The sequence below is a fragment of the Bos indicus x Bos taurus genome, chromosome X (genome assembly GCF_003369695.1).
Source record: "Bos indicus x Bos taurus breed Angus x Brahman F1 hybrid chromosome X, Bos_hybrid_MaternalHap_v2.0, whole genome shotgun sequence".
Classification (NCBI taxonomy): Eukaryota; Metazoa; Chordata; class Mammalia; order Artiodactyla; family Bovidae; genus Bos; species Bos indicus x Bos taurus.
This window is the reverse complement of record NC_040105.1, coordinates 47,275,855-47,291,382: the sequence shown is the minus strand read 5'-3', so window position 1 is coordinate 47,291,382 and position 15,528 is coordinate 47,275,855. Positions and strand designations below refer to the sequence as shown.

Sequence of the window (15,528 nt, the reverse complement as noted above, 5' to 3'; positions counted from 1 at the left end):
TGATGTGGCCAGATGCCATGATCTTGTTTTCTGAATGTTGAGTTTTAAGCCAACTTTTTCATGCTCCTCTTTCACTTTCATCAAGGGGCTCTTTAGTTCTTTTTCACTTTTGGCCATAAGTGTGGGGTAATCTGCATGTCTAAGGTTATTGATATTTGTTGTAGCAATCTTGATTTCACCTTGTGCTTCATCCAGTCCAGCATTTCACATGATGTAATCTGCATATAATTTAAATAAGCAGAGTGACAATATACAGCTTTGATATACTCCTTTCCTGATTTGGAACCAGGCTGTTGTTCCATGTCTAGTTCTAATTGTTGTTTCTTGACCTTCATATATATTTGTTAGGAGGCAGGTCAGGTGGTCTGGTATTCCCATCTCTTTCAGAATTTTCCACAGTTTGTTGTGATCCACATGTCAAAGTTTTTGGCATAGTCAATAAAGCAGAAATAGATGTTTTTCTGGACTTCTCTCACTTTTTCGATGATCCATCAGATGTTGGAAATTTGATATCTGGTTCCTCTGCCTTTTTAAAATCCAGCTTGAACATCTGAAAGCTCATGGTTTATATACTGTTGAAGCCTGCCTTGGAGAATTTTGAGCATTACTTTGCAAGCATGTGAGATGAGTGTGATTGTGTGGTAGTTTGAGCATTTTTTGGCATTGCCTTTCTTTGGGATTGGAATGACAACTGATCTTTTCCAGTCCTGTGGCCATTGCTGAGTTTCCCAAATTTGCTGGCATACTGAGTGCAGCACTTTCACACGATCATCTTTCAGGATTTGAAATAGCTCAACTGGAATTCCATCACATCCACTAGCGTTGTCGTACTGATGTTTCCTAAGGCCCACTTGACTTCGCATTCCAGCTAGATGAGTGATCATACCATCGTGATTATCTGGGTCGTGAAGATCTTTTTTGTACAGTTCTTCTGTGTATTCTTGTCACCTCTTCTTAATATCTTCTGTTTCTATTAGGTCCAAACCATTTCTGTCCTTTATTGTGCCCATCTTTGCATGAAATGTTCCCTTGGTATCCCTAATTTTCTTGAAGAGATCTCTAGTCTTTCCCATTCTATTGTTTTCCTCTATTTCCTTGCATTGATCACTGAGGAAGAGTTTCTTATCTCTCCTTGCTATTCTTTGGAACTCTGCCTTCAAAAGGGTATATCTTTCCTTTTCTCCTTTGCCTTTCAGTTCTCTTATTTTCACAGCTATGTGTAAGGCCTCCTCAGAAAACCATTTTGCCTTTTTGCATTTATTTTTCTTGGGGATGGTCTTGATCACTGCCTCCTGTACAATGTCATGAACCTCCATCCATAGTTCTTCAGGCACTTTATCAGATCTAATCCCTTGAATCTATTTGTCACTTCCACTGTATAATTGTAAGGGATTTTATTTAGGTCATACCTGAATGGTCTAGTGGTTTTCCCTACTTTCTTCAATTTCAGTCTGAATTTGGCAATAAGGAGTTCATGATCTGAGCCACAGTCAACTCCCATTCTCGTTTCTGACTGTATAGAGCTTCTCCATCTTTGGCTGCAAATAATATAATCAATCTGATTTCAGCATTGACCATCTGGTGATGTCCTTATGTACAGTCTTCTCTTGTGTTGTTGGAAGACGGTGCTTGCAATGACCAGTGCATTCTCTTGGCAAAACTCTATTAGCCTTTGCTCTACTTCATTCTGTACTGCAAGGCCAAATTTGCCTGTTACTCCAGGTATCTCTTCACTTCCTACTTTTGCATTCCAGTCCCCTGTAATGAAAAGGATATCTTTTGGGGGTATTAGTTCTAGAAGACCTTCTAGAACACACACACACACATATTCCATATAAATAAACACCAAAAGAAAACAAAAGAAAAACCAGACAAACTAATTAAAAATGGGCAGGGCAGCTGAATAAACAGGTATACAAAGAAGATATACAGGTGGTCAATAGGCACATGATAAGATGCTCAACACCAAAAAATGCAAATCATGAGATATCACCTTACACTTCTCAAAGTGTCTATCAACCTATAGACCAAAACCCAACAAATAACTAGTGATGGCAAGGTTGCAGGAAAAGGGAACTCTGGTGAACTACTGGTGGGAATATAAATTGGTGCAACCATTATGGAAAACATTATAGAGATTTCTCAATAAACTAAGAATAGAATTACTATTTATAGCTATCCCACTTATGTGTTTTATCTAAAGAATATGAGAACACAATTTCTAAAAGATACATGCAACCTATGTTCATTGTACTATTATTTACAATAACAAAGATGTGGAAACAACCTAAGTAGAATATAATGTTGTATACCTGAAACTCATGTAATACTCTAAATCAATGCTACTTCAATAAAAAATAAATTTAAAATAATATTGCCTGAATATCTAGGGTCGTCAAGAAAATCACTTCAAATATAGTGAGTTAAAAGTAAAAGTATGGAAAAAATGATACCACATGGAAACAGTACTGAAAGGAAAGCAGGAGTGTCTGTGTTTGATATCAGATGAAGTAGACATCAGAGCAAAGAAAATATCAGAGGCAAAAAGGAAAATAATGTAGTTATAGCAAGACACAGCAACCTTTTATATAAAAAATATCAATGGACCAAAAAATAGAGCTTCTAAATATGTGGAGACTTCCCTGATGGTCCAATGGTTAAGAATGTGCCTTACTATGCAGAGGACAGAGGTTCAATCTCTGACCAGAGAACTAAGATTCCACATGTGGTGGAGCAACTAAGCCTGCACACCACAGCTACTGAAACCTAGGTGTTCTGGAACCCTTGAGTCACAGCTAGAGAGACTATGAGTTGAAACAGAAGATCCTGCATGCCCCAACTAAGACCCAACACAGACAAATAAATTTTAAAAAGTTTTAAATTATTAGTTGGTGATGGACAGGGATGCCTGGTGTGCTGCTATCCATGAGGTCGCAGAGTTGGACATGACTGAGTGAATGAACTGAACTGAACTGAAATATGTGAAGGAAATACTAAGAGATCTGAAATGAGAAACAGACAAATCCACAGTTATGGTTCAAAAGTTCAACAATCCTCTTGCAACCAATGAGACAGAAAACAAGGATATAGAAGAATGCAAAAAAAAAAAAAAAATCTATCAACCAATAGAAATTAATTCACATGTATTTAGAACAGTACACTCAAAAACAGAAGACTGCACATTCTTTTGAGGTGCCTACAAAACATGTCAAGGTAGACCATATCTCAGATCAAAGGCATATTCAAATTGTTTAAGAGAACCGAAATAATATCAACTGTGTTTACCAATCACAATGAAATCAAACTAGAAAGCAATAACAGAGAGATAACAAAAGACTATATAAACAGTTGAACATTAAGTGATAAACTTACTCAATATTCATGGGCCAAAATAAATCTCAAGGGAAATGAAAAATACATTGAACTAAATGAAAATAAATACATATTAAAATTAAGACACACAACTAACACAAGGCTGGGGTGAAATTTTATAGCACTGACTATATCCTTTAGAATAATAGAAATAAAGTTATACCAATTTTTTAAATCTGTCTCCTAAGGCAAAGGAAATAAAAGCAAAAATAAATCAATGGGTCTTAATCAAAATTAAAAGCTTTTGCACAGCAAAGGAAACTACGAACAAAACAATAAGACAACTTACTGAATTGGAGAAAATATTTGCAAACAGCATGACTGATTGGGGCTTAATATTAAAAGTACCCAAACAGCTCGTAAAACTCAACATCAAAAAACAACCTGATTTAAAAATGGGCAGAAGACCTAAGTAGATATTTTTACAATAGGACATGCAGATAGCCTACAGGCACATAAAATGGTGCTCAGATCAGATCAGATCAGTCGCTCAGTCGTGTCCGACTCTTTGTGACCCCATGAATTGCAGCACGCCAGACCTCCCTGTCTGTCACCAACTCCCAGAGTTCACTCAGACTCATGTCCATCGAGTCAGTGATGCCATCCAGCCATCTCATCCTCTGTCGTCCCCTTCTCCTCTTGCCCCCAATCCCTCCCAGAATCAGAGTCTTTTCCAATGAGTCAACTCTTTGCATGAGGTGACCAAAGTACTGGAGTTTCAGATTTAGCATCATTCCTTCCAAAGAAATCCCAGGGCTGATCTCCTTCAGAATGGACTGGTTGGATCTCCTTGCAGTCCACGGGACTCGCAAGAGTCTTCTCCAACACCACAGTTCAAAAGCATCAATTCTTCGCCGCTCAGCCTTCTTCACAGTCCAACTCTCATATCCATACATGACCACAGGAAAAACCATAGCCTTGAATAGACGGACCTTTGTTGGCAAAGTAATGTCTCTGCTTTTCAGTACACCATCTAGCTTGGTCATAACTTTCCTTCCAAGGAGTAAGTGTCTTTTAATTTCATGGCTGCAGTCACCATCTGCAGTGATTTTGGAGCCCAAAAAAATAAAGTCTGCCACTGTTTCCACTGTTTCCCCATCGATTTCCCATGAAGTAATGGGACCGGATGCCATGATCTTCTTTTTCTGAATGTTGAGCTTTAAGCCAACTTTTTCAATCTCCACTTTCACTTTCATCAAGAGGCTTTTTAGTTCCTCTTCACCTTCTGCCATAAGGGTAGTGTCATCTACATATCTGAGATTATTGATATTTCTCCCAGCAATCTTGATTCCAGCTTGTGTTTCTTCCAGTCCAGCATTTCTCATGATGTACTCTGCATATAAGTTAAATAAACAGGGTGACAATATACAGCCTTGACGTACTCCTTTTCCTATTTGGAACCAGTCTGTTTTTCCATGTCCAGTTCTAACTGTTGCTTCCTGACCTGCATATAGATTTCTCAAGAGGCAGGTGAGGTGTTCTGGTATTCCCATCTCTTTCAGAATTTTCCACAGTTTATTGTGATCCTCACAGTCAAAGGCTTTGACATAGTCAATAAAGCAGAAATAGATGTTTTTCTGGAACTCTCTTGCTTTTTCGATGATCCAGCGGATGTTGGCAATTTGTTCTCTGGTTCCTCTGCCTTTTCTAATACTAGCTTGAACATCAGAAAGTTCACAGTTCACATATTGCTGAAGCCTGGCTTGGAGAATTTTGAGCATTACTTTACTAGCGTGTGAGATGAGTGCAACTGTGCAGTAGTTTGAGCATTCTTTGGCATTGCCTTTCTTTGGGATTGGAATGAAAACAGACCTTTTCCAGTCCTGTGACCACTGCTGAGTTTTCCAAATTTGCTGGCATATTGAGTGTAGCACTTTCACAGCATCATCTTTCAGGATTTGGAGTAGCTCAACTGGAATTCTATCACCTCCACTAGCTTTGTTCGTAGTGATGCTTTCTAAGGCCCACTTGACTTCACATTCCAGGATGTCTGGCTCTAGGTCAGTTATGACACCATCGTGGTTATCTGGGTCGTGACATCGCTAATCATCACTAAAATGTGTGACTTATTCGTGTCGATGTATAGCAAAAATCACCACAGTATTTGAAAGTAATTAGCTTCCAATTAAAATAAATAAATTACTTCAAAAACACAATAAGCTATCATCTCACATTTCTCAGAAAGGCTACCGTAAAAAAGAACAGAAACAACAAATTTTGGTGAGGATGTGAAGAAAAAGGAACCTCAAACACCATAGGTGGATGTTTGAGTTGATGCAGCCACTGTGGAAATCACCATGGTGTTTTCTCAAAAAAACTAAAAATCGAATCACCATATGACCCAGAAATTCAATTGGCTATGCATTGTAAAAACAAAAAGCACTAATTTGAAAAGACACATGCCCCGCAATGTTCATAGCAGCATTATTTACAATGGCCAAGATACAGAAGCAACCTAAATGTTCATCAATACATTCTGGAATACTACTTAACTGTAAAAAAAAAAGAAAAGAAAGAAAGAAAATTTTGCCATTTGAAAAATCATTGACGGACATGAAGGGTACTGTATGCTATCACATATTTGTGAAGTCTGAAAAATTAGTGAATATAACAAAAAGAAGCAGAGTCACACACAGAGAGAACAAACTGGGTTTACCAGGGGGAAGAGAGAAGGGTAAGATAGGGGTAAGGGATTAAGAGTTATAAACTATTATGTACAAAAAAAATAAGCTAAAAGAATGTGTTGTACAAAACAAGGAATATAGCCAGTATTTTGTAGTAACAATTAAGGAATATAATCTCTAAAAATTGTGAATCACTGTGTTGAACAATGTAACATATAATAGCCTGAGACTGTGGACTTTAGAGGCAACTATAGACTCTGAGAGCGAATGCCAGTTGCAGCAAAGCAAGATCTGAGTCTGAGCTGACCCCACAATGTCCACAGCAGGTCCAGAGACCTTCCTAGATATACTGGATGACTTTATGAATAGGGATATCAACTGTAGCTGAAAAAAGGGGGACTCACTTGGACATTTCCCCTCACTACCACTCTACTTGACATTAAGTTGATTCAGTCGTGTTGGAATCTTTGGGACCCCATGGACTGCGGCACACCAGGCTTCCCTGTCCTTCAGTATCTCCTGGAGTTTAGTGACGCTCATCTCCATTAAGTTGGTGATGTAATCCAACCATCTCATCCTCTGTTGTCCACTTCTCCTCCCACCTTCAATCTTTCCCAGCATCAGGGTATTGTCCATTGAGTCAGTTCTTCGCATCAGCAAGCCAAAGTATTGGAGCTTCAGATACAGCATCAGTCCTTCCAATGAATATTTAGGACTGATTTCCTTTAAGATGGACTGGTTGGATCTCCTTGCAGTCCAAGGGGCTCTCAAGAGTCTTCTCTAACACCACGGTTCAAAAGCATCAATTCTTTGGCACTCAGCCTTCTTTATGGTCCAGTTCTCACATCCATACATGACTACTGGGAAAACCATAGCTTTGACTATATGGACTGTTGTTGCAATGTAATGTCTCTGATTTTTAACATGCTTCTTAGGTTTGTCATTTCTTTTCTTCCAAGTAGCAAGAATTTTAAATTTCATGCCTTAAGTCACCATCCACAATGATTTTGGAGCCCAAGAAAATAAAGTCTAATTGTTTCCATTGTTTTACCATAAATTAGCCATGAAGTGATGGGACCAGATTCCATGATCTTAGTTTTCTGAATGTTCAGTTTTAAACCAGCCTTTTGACTCTCCTCTTTTACCTTCATCAAGAGGTTCTTTAGATCCTCTTCGCTTTCTGCCATAAAGTTGGCATCATATACATATCTGAGGTTATGGATATTTTTCCTTGAAAACTTGATTCATGCTTGTGTCTCATCAAACCTGGCATTTGGCATGATGTACTCTGCATAGAAAACTAATATCATGGCATCTGGTCCCATCACTTCATGGAAAATAGATGGGGAAACAATGGAAACAGTGACAGACTTAATTTTTTTTGGCTCGAAAATCACTGCAGCTAGTGACTGCAGCCATGAAATTAAAAGACACGTGCTCCTTGGAAGAAAAGTTATGACCAACCTAGACAGCATATTAAAAAGCAGAGACATTATTTTTTCAACAAAAGTCTGTCTAGTCAAAACTATGGTTTTTCCAGTAGTCATGTATGGATGTGAGAGTTGGACTATAAAGAAAGCTGAGCACTTAAGAATTGATGCTTTTGAACTGTGGCACCGGAGAAGACTCTTCTTGGACAGCAAGGAGATCCAACCAGTCCATCCTAAAGGAAATCAGTCCTGAATATTCATTGGAAGGACTGATGCTGAAGTGGAAACTCCAATACTTTGGCCATCTGATGTGAAGAACTGACGCATTGGAAATGACCTTGATGCTGGGAAAGATTGAAGGTGGGAGGAGAAGGGGACGGCAGAGGATGACATGGTTGGATGGCATCACCAACTCAATGTACATGAGTTTGAGTAACCTCTGGGAGTTGGTGATGGACAGGGAAGCCTGGCGTGGTGTAGTCCATGGGGTCACAGAGTCAGACACGACTGAGCAACCGAACTGAACTGAACTCTGCATAGAAGTTAAATAAGCAGGGTAACAATATAGAGCCTTGACATAACTCCTTTCCCAATTTTCAACCATTTCATTCTTCCAGATCTGGTTCTGTTGCTTCTTGACCTGCATACAGGCATCTCAGGAGGCAGGTAAGATTATCTGCCATTCTCATCTCTTTAAGAATTTTCCACAGTTTGTTGTGATCTACACAGTCAAAGCCTTCAGTATAGTAAATGAAGCAGAAGCAGATGTTTTCCTAGAATTCCCTTGATTTTCTATGAACCAACAGATATTGGAAATTTAATTCCTGGTTCTTCTGCCTTTTCTAAATCCAGCTTGTACATTTGGAAGTTCTCGGTTCAGATAATGTTGAAGCCTAGCTTGAAAGATTTTGAGCATTACCTTGTTAACATGTGAAATGTGTGCAACTGTGACATAGTTCGGAGAAGGCAATGGCAACCCACTCCAGTACTCTTGCCTGGACAATCCATGGGTGGAGGAACCTGGTAGACTGCAGTCCATGGGGTCGCTGAGAGTTGGACGTGACTGAGCGACTTCACTTTCACTTTCCTGCATTGGAGAAGGAAATGGAAACCCACTCCAGTGTTCTTGCCTGGAGAATCCCATGGATGGGGGAGCCTGGTGGGCTGCCGTCTCTGGGGTTGCACAGAGTCAGACATGACTGAAGTGACTTAGCAGCAGCAGCAGTGTCATAGTTTGAACATTCTTTGTCATTGCCCTTCTTTGGGATTGGAATGAAAACTGACATTTTTCAGTCCTGTGGCCACTGCCAAGTATTACAATTTTGCTGGCATATTGAGTGCAGGTCTTTCACAGCATCATCTTTTAGGGTTTGAAATAGCTCAGCTAGAATCCCATCACCTCTACCTGCTCTGTTCATAGTGACGCTTCCTAAGGCCCACTTGACTTCGCAATCCAGGATGTCTAACTCTAGGTGAGTGATTACACCAGCATAAATTATCCATGTGATTAAGATCTTTTTTTGTACAGTTCTTCTGTGTATTCTTTCCACCTCTTCTTAATATCTTCTGCTTCTGTTCAGTTCAGTTCGGTCTCTCAGTCGTGTCTGACTCCTTGCGACCCAATGAATCACAGCACGCCAGGCCTCCCTGTCCATCACCAACTCTCGGAGTTCACTCAGACTCATGTCCATCGAGTCGGTGATGTCATCCAGCCATCTCATCCTCTGTCGTCCCTTTCTCCTCCTGCCCCCAATCCCTCCCAGCATCAGGGTCTTTTCCAATGAGTCAACTCTTCGTATGAGGTGGCCAAAGTATTGGAGTTTCAGCTTCAGCATCAGTCCTTCCAAAGAACACCCAGGACTGATCTCCTTTAGTATGGACTGGTTGGATCTCCTTGCAGTCCAAGGGACTCGTAAGAGTCTTCTCCAACACCACAGTTCAAAAGCATCAATGCTTTGGCGCTCAGCTTTCTTTACAGTCCAACTCTCACATCCATACATGACCACTGGAAAAACCATAGTCTTGACTAAACAGACCTTTGTTGGCAGAGTAATGTCTCTGCTTTTCAATATACTATCTAGGTTGGTCATAACTTTCCTTCCAAGGAATACACATCTTTTAATTTCATGGCTTCAATCACCATCTGCAGTGATTTTGGAGCCCCCCAAAATAAAGTCTGACACTGTTTCCACTGTTTCCGCATCTATCTCCCATGAAGTGATGGGACCAGATGCCATGATCTTAGTTTTCTGAATGTTGAGCTTCAGCTTCTGTTAGGTTCATACTATTTCTAGACTTTATTGTGCCCATCTTTGTATGCAATGTTCCCTTGGTATCTTTAATTTTCTTTTTTTTTAATTTAATTCTTTTATTTTTCTTTTAGAGAATATTAGATATTATGAACAAAATTTTACTGTTCACTATAGTTACACATTCTTATTTGTTTTATATGTTATAAGCATACTGAAGCAGATAAAATTCACTTAAGTAAATTAGACATATTCCACAACTCTGACATTTACTTTTCTAAGTCAAGACAAAAGAAAGCTTATTAGCTTTCCCTAAGAAATCAGCATCAAACTGAAACTAGTATATACTGGAGTTCCTTGGACTGCAAGGAGGTCCAACCAGTCTATCCTAAAGGAAATTAGTCATGAATATTCATTGGAAGGACTGATGCTGAAGCTGAAACTCCAATACTTTGGCCATCTGATGTGAAGAACTGACTCATTTGAAAAGACCCTGAAAAAAAAAAAAAGAAAAGACCCTGATGCTGGGAAAGATTGAAGGTGGGAGAAGGGGACGACAGAGGATGAGATGGTTGGATGGCATTACCGATTCAGTGGACATGAGTTTGAGTAAACTACAGAAGTTGATGATGGGCAAGGAGGCCTGCCACGGTGTACTCCATGGGGTCACAGAGTTGGACCTGACTGAGTGACTAAACTGAACTGAACTGAACATCTGCCATTTTTCAGACTTTAACTTTAGGTTACAGCTAAAATAATTTTTATCTCAAGTTTTATGAAATAACAGAGGCTGAAACATACAAATCCTGTTTGTAATCATATTGGCCATTTAAAAATAAAAAAATAACTTTAATCAAGAAAATTATACTCACCTTGCTAGGAAAAAAAAAAAAAAAAGCTACCATTAAGTTGTTTTACAATACTTTAATTACAGTTGGAATTTACAATAACTAGATTTCACTGTATTTTGTTTTATTGCTTAATGCTTCTCTTTTAATCTTAAAGTAACAGAGTACCTCCCCCCACCCCAGAAAAAAATCCAGATCAGCATTACAAAACAATTGGCCTTCAGAACATATGTTGTTTAGCAGCCAGAATGATTCTTAACCTTTGGAAGTGTTAATACCTTCATGCAATACTTATCTGCTCAAGAAGACCACAATAGTTCCCCACACTGTTGCTTGCTGAGCACATAATACTGATATTCTGTTTTTATGTTATAAAGCCCAGTTGTTGTTTAGTTATTCACTCATGTCCAACTCGGTGACACCACAGACTATACAGCCCACCAGGCTCCTTTGTCCATGGAATTTTCCAGGCAAGATTACTGGAGTGGGTTGCCATTTCCTATTACAGAGGATCTTCCTGACCCAGGGATCAAACATGTGTCTCCACATCTCCTGCATTGCAGGTGGATTCTTTACCACTGAGCCACTGTGAAAGCTCATAAAACCCAGTATTTACTTAGAAGAATTAGTTGCACTCATGGAGAAAAAAATCAAACTTTACATAAACTTGATATAAAACGTTACTAGTTACTTCTTATTTAAGAAAAACAGATCAAACCAAAAAGGTCTCATTATCATAAAACCCCTTACATAACAAATTATCAAACACATTTGTACATATGCTTGTACTATCTTCTTAAAATATTTTTATAAATAACCTAAAGTTTGATTTGGCAAATCATTCAACTGAAAACTGATTTTATTATACAGTCTTGACTCAACAGTAGTTTTCAGCTTTATTCATATATATATAGCATAAAAATTCCAAAACATTTGAAACAAATATTCTCAAATATTTGAGGAAAGATTAAATTAATATGGCTAATAAAATAACAAGTAACAAAGGTTTTCCCTAATCCTAGAGAATGAAGCAAAAAGAGAGACCTTATAAGACAAATTGGAGAAGAAGAAGAATTTGAAGTAAATTTGGCCTTGGACCTTTTTACATTGCTACTCCTTCAATTTACACAAGTTAAAGAATAAGAGAAGCTAATAACTATTTCTCAGTGGAAAAGGCTGCAAGGAAAGCAAAGCAGCTGAGTAGTGATGGAGAAAGTACAACAAAGAAAATAAAAATTTATAGTTAAGATAATCAAGAAATGATGTCACAACTATTCTGAAGTTGAGAAATAGCAAGGAATAATCAATGAATTAGGAAAGCAATAATCTGCTGCATCTTTTAAAGTTATATACAAACAAAAGACTTATTTTTATTAAAGCAAAAGTCTTAGCTGCACTTTGATGGGGTTATACAAAAATGTCACATCATCAACCTAAAGGGGTGGGATGGGAGGAGATTCCAGAGGGAAGGGATATATGCATGAGTGAAGTGAGTGAAGGTCACTCAGTCGTGTCGACTCTTTGCAACCCCATGGACTATACACTGCATGGAATTCTCCAGGCCAGAATACTAGAGCGCATAGCCTTTCCCTTCTCCAGGGGATCTTCCCAACCCAGAGATCAAACCCAGGTCTCCTGTATTGCAGATGGATTCTTTACTAGCTGAGCCACAAGGGAAGCCCAGATATATGCATACCTATGGATGATTCATGTTGTTATATGGCAGAAACCAACATAACATTGTAAAGAAATTATCCTCCAATTAAAAATAATTTTTTAAAAAGTCACAGGATTAATCCCATCAACAGCCATGTTACTGCAATAAAGTTATTTATAAACATTAATTAAATTTGCTATCACCACATTATTGCAATATCAAAGAAACTGAGTCATTTCACTTCTTCATGAAAAATTACATTGATATGGTTACTGAAAGCTTTCAGTAATAAGGAGAAAAAAAATTTTTAACAATTTCAACACAGAATAGAATGTTCAGAATCTTATATTTCATAAAAATATCAATAATCATGGTACCATCTTGGTCTATAAATGATATTCTCCACAAAGAACTTTCAAGTGTTTTTTTTTTTTTTTTTTAAACACCATGAAGGGGACATTAGTTAAAGTTTCGCTCTGACACATTTTAAAAAAACCTATTAGTAACTTTGCCATAAAACTGATTTAAGGTAGTTGTGTTTTTTTTTTCAGAAACACTGAGAATAATCCAATATTTAGTATTAATACTCAAATCAGCACACTGACATAATAGCAACATTTTATAGACTAGCTGCAATTTTCAGTAACTGTGTTCACCAACTGTGTAACAGAATTGTAGCGTTCTCCTAAGCCATATGCATGTCTCATATAAACAAGTATTAATAGGTCTTCTGGATATTCTTTACCAACAAAAATAGGAGGAGAATCTGCCTGTATTACCTCTATTGGTTTTCATAAAATGTGAGATAAGGCTCTTAGCTCAAGTTGACCCCCTCCCCCATGAAGTTGCGTTTACAATATCATCACAGTACTTTCCAAACTCGTCTGGAGTATACATAGCTCCCATATTAGGATTTGTTAAAAATGGCAGAAAGTCTTCCACATGACTTTGCATATAGTTACCAGTTTGACATCTTAAGGCAGCCACAGGCAGAATGCAGTTCTGTTCTTTCAGTTGATCTTCAATGGCTCTATACATACAGTGCCATCAGATGGAATCTATTTAATTTCCAACTGTCTAGCTGCCAATGTTTGAGCAAGTTTTTCACTTTCTACATGTCTAACTCTGGTTAAGTTTTCAATATCAGCTTTGGCTATCCTTTCTTCCCACTCCTTTTCCAGTGTAGCTTTTTTGTCTTTACTCTCTTTAGAAGTCAACTTCAACTGATCCATCTCCCCTTTATGTTTCTGTTCCATTTCTGCTTATAACTTAGAAACATCTTCTGTAAGCTGCTTCCTCCTCTTTTTGTCATTCCTGGGAAAAGCAATCTTCATACCCTGTATTTTGGCTTGCAACTCCTTCTTTTTGCAATGCCTTCTCACTAGCTGTTCCTCTTCATCAAGCTCCTCAGTCAAGACTGCCTCCATGATGACCAGGTCTATCTTTAATTTTCTTAAAGAGATCTCTAGTCTTCCCCATTCTATTGTTTTCCTCTGTGTCTTTCACTGTTCACATAGGAAGGCTTTCTTATCTCCCCTTGTTATTCTTTGGAACTCTACACTTAGATGGGTATATCTTTCCTTTTATTCTTTTCCTTTCACTTCTCTTCTTTTCTCAGCTATTTGTAAGACATCCTCAGACAACCATTTTGCCTTTGTGCATTTTTTTTCCTTTGGTGATGGCTTTGCCTACTATTGCCTCCTGTGCAATAGTAGCTTCCCTGAGAGCTCAGTTGGTAAAGAATCTGCCTGTAATGAAGGAGACCCCAGTTTGACTCCTGGGTTGGAAAGATCTGCTGGAGGAGGAATAAGCTACACACTCCAGTATTCTTGGGCTTCCCTTGAGGCTCAGCTCGTAAAGAATCCACCTGTAATGCAGGAAACCTGGGTTTGATCCCTGGGTTGGGAAGACCCCTGGAGAAGGAAAGGCTATGCACTCCAGTATTCTAGCCTGGAGAATTCCATTGACTGTGTAGTCCATGGGGTCACAAAGAGTCAGACACTACTGGGCGACTTTCACTTTCACTTCCTGTACAGTATTATGAACCTTCATCCATAGTTCTTCAGGCACTCTGTCTATCAAATCTAATCTCTTAAATCTATTTGTCACTACCACTGTATCATCTTAAGGGATTTAATTTGGGTCATACCTGAATGGCCTAGTGGTCTTCTCTACTTTCTTTGATTTAAGCCTGAATTTTGCAATAAAGGAGTTCATGATCTGAGCCAGAGTCAGCTCCTGGTCTTGTTTACTTGTTTCTGTTGACTGTATGGAGCTTCTCCATCTCTGGCTGCAAAGAATATAATCAGTCTGATGTAGGTATTGACCATCTGGTGATGTCCATGTGTAGAGTCGGCTCTTATGTTTCTAGAAGAGATTGTTTGCTATGACTGGTGTGTTCTCTTGGCAAATCTCTGTTAATGTTTGCCCTGCTTGGTTTTGTACTCCAAGGCCTAATTTGCCTGTTACTCTGGGTATCTTTTGAGTACCTATTTTTGCATTTCAGTCCCCTATCATGAAAGGTCTGTCTAGTCAACCTATGGTTTTTCCAGTAGTCATGTGTGGATGTGAGAACTGGACCATACAGAAAGCTGAGTACCAAAGAACTGATGCTTTTGAACTGTGGTGTTGGAGAAAACTCTTGCAAGTCCTTTGGACTGCTAGGAGATCAAATCTGTCAATCCAAAAGGAAGTCAGTCCTGAATATTCATGGGAAAGACTGATGCTGAAGCTGAAGCTCCGATACTTTGGCCACCTAATGCAAAGAACTGACTCATTGGAAAAGACCCTGACACTGTAAAAGACTGAAAAGCAGGAGGAAAAGGGGATCACAGAGGATGAGATGATTGGATGACATCACTGACTCAATGGACATGAGTTTGAGCAAGCTCCAGGAGTTGGTGATAGACAGAAAAGCCTGGTGTGCTGCAGTTCATGTGGTTGCAGAGTTGGACCCAACTGAGCAACTGAACTGAAGTGAATCCCATATTCTGCAACATGGATGAACCTAAAGATTATTATGCTAAATAAAGTGAGCAATATAGAGACAAATATCATGTGCTATCACTTATATGTGGAATCTAAAAAAAATGATACCAATGAACTTATATTCAAGATAGAAACAGATCCACAGACATAGAAAACAGACTTGTGGTTTACCAAAGGGGAAGTGAGAGGAGGATAAATTTGGAGTTTGGGATTAACATAAACACTATTACATATGAAACAGATAACCCCCACTTATCTCCTGCATAGCAAAGGAAACTATACTCAATTGTCAGGGAACATTTAACAGGAGGATTCCTGCATGCTGTTTTTTATTTTTCAAGGATTTTCTGTTTCTTATTG

The 15,528-nt window shown here is 38.6% G+C and overlaps 1 protein-coding gene and 1 pseudogene across 1 annotated transcript in view; both read right to left on the bottom strand.

Moving 5' to 3' along the window:
* ZC3H12B (zinc finger CCCH-type containing 12B) overlaps positions 1-15,528 on the bottom strand; it is a 602,110-nt gene that overhangs the window by 502,649 nt on the left and 83,933 nt on the right. The gene's annotated exons all lie outside the window — the stretch shown is intronic.
* Positions 12,257-13,687, bottom strand: LOC113887225 (annotated as a pseudogene).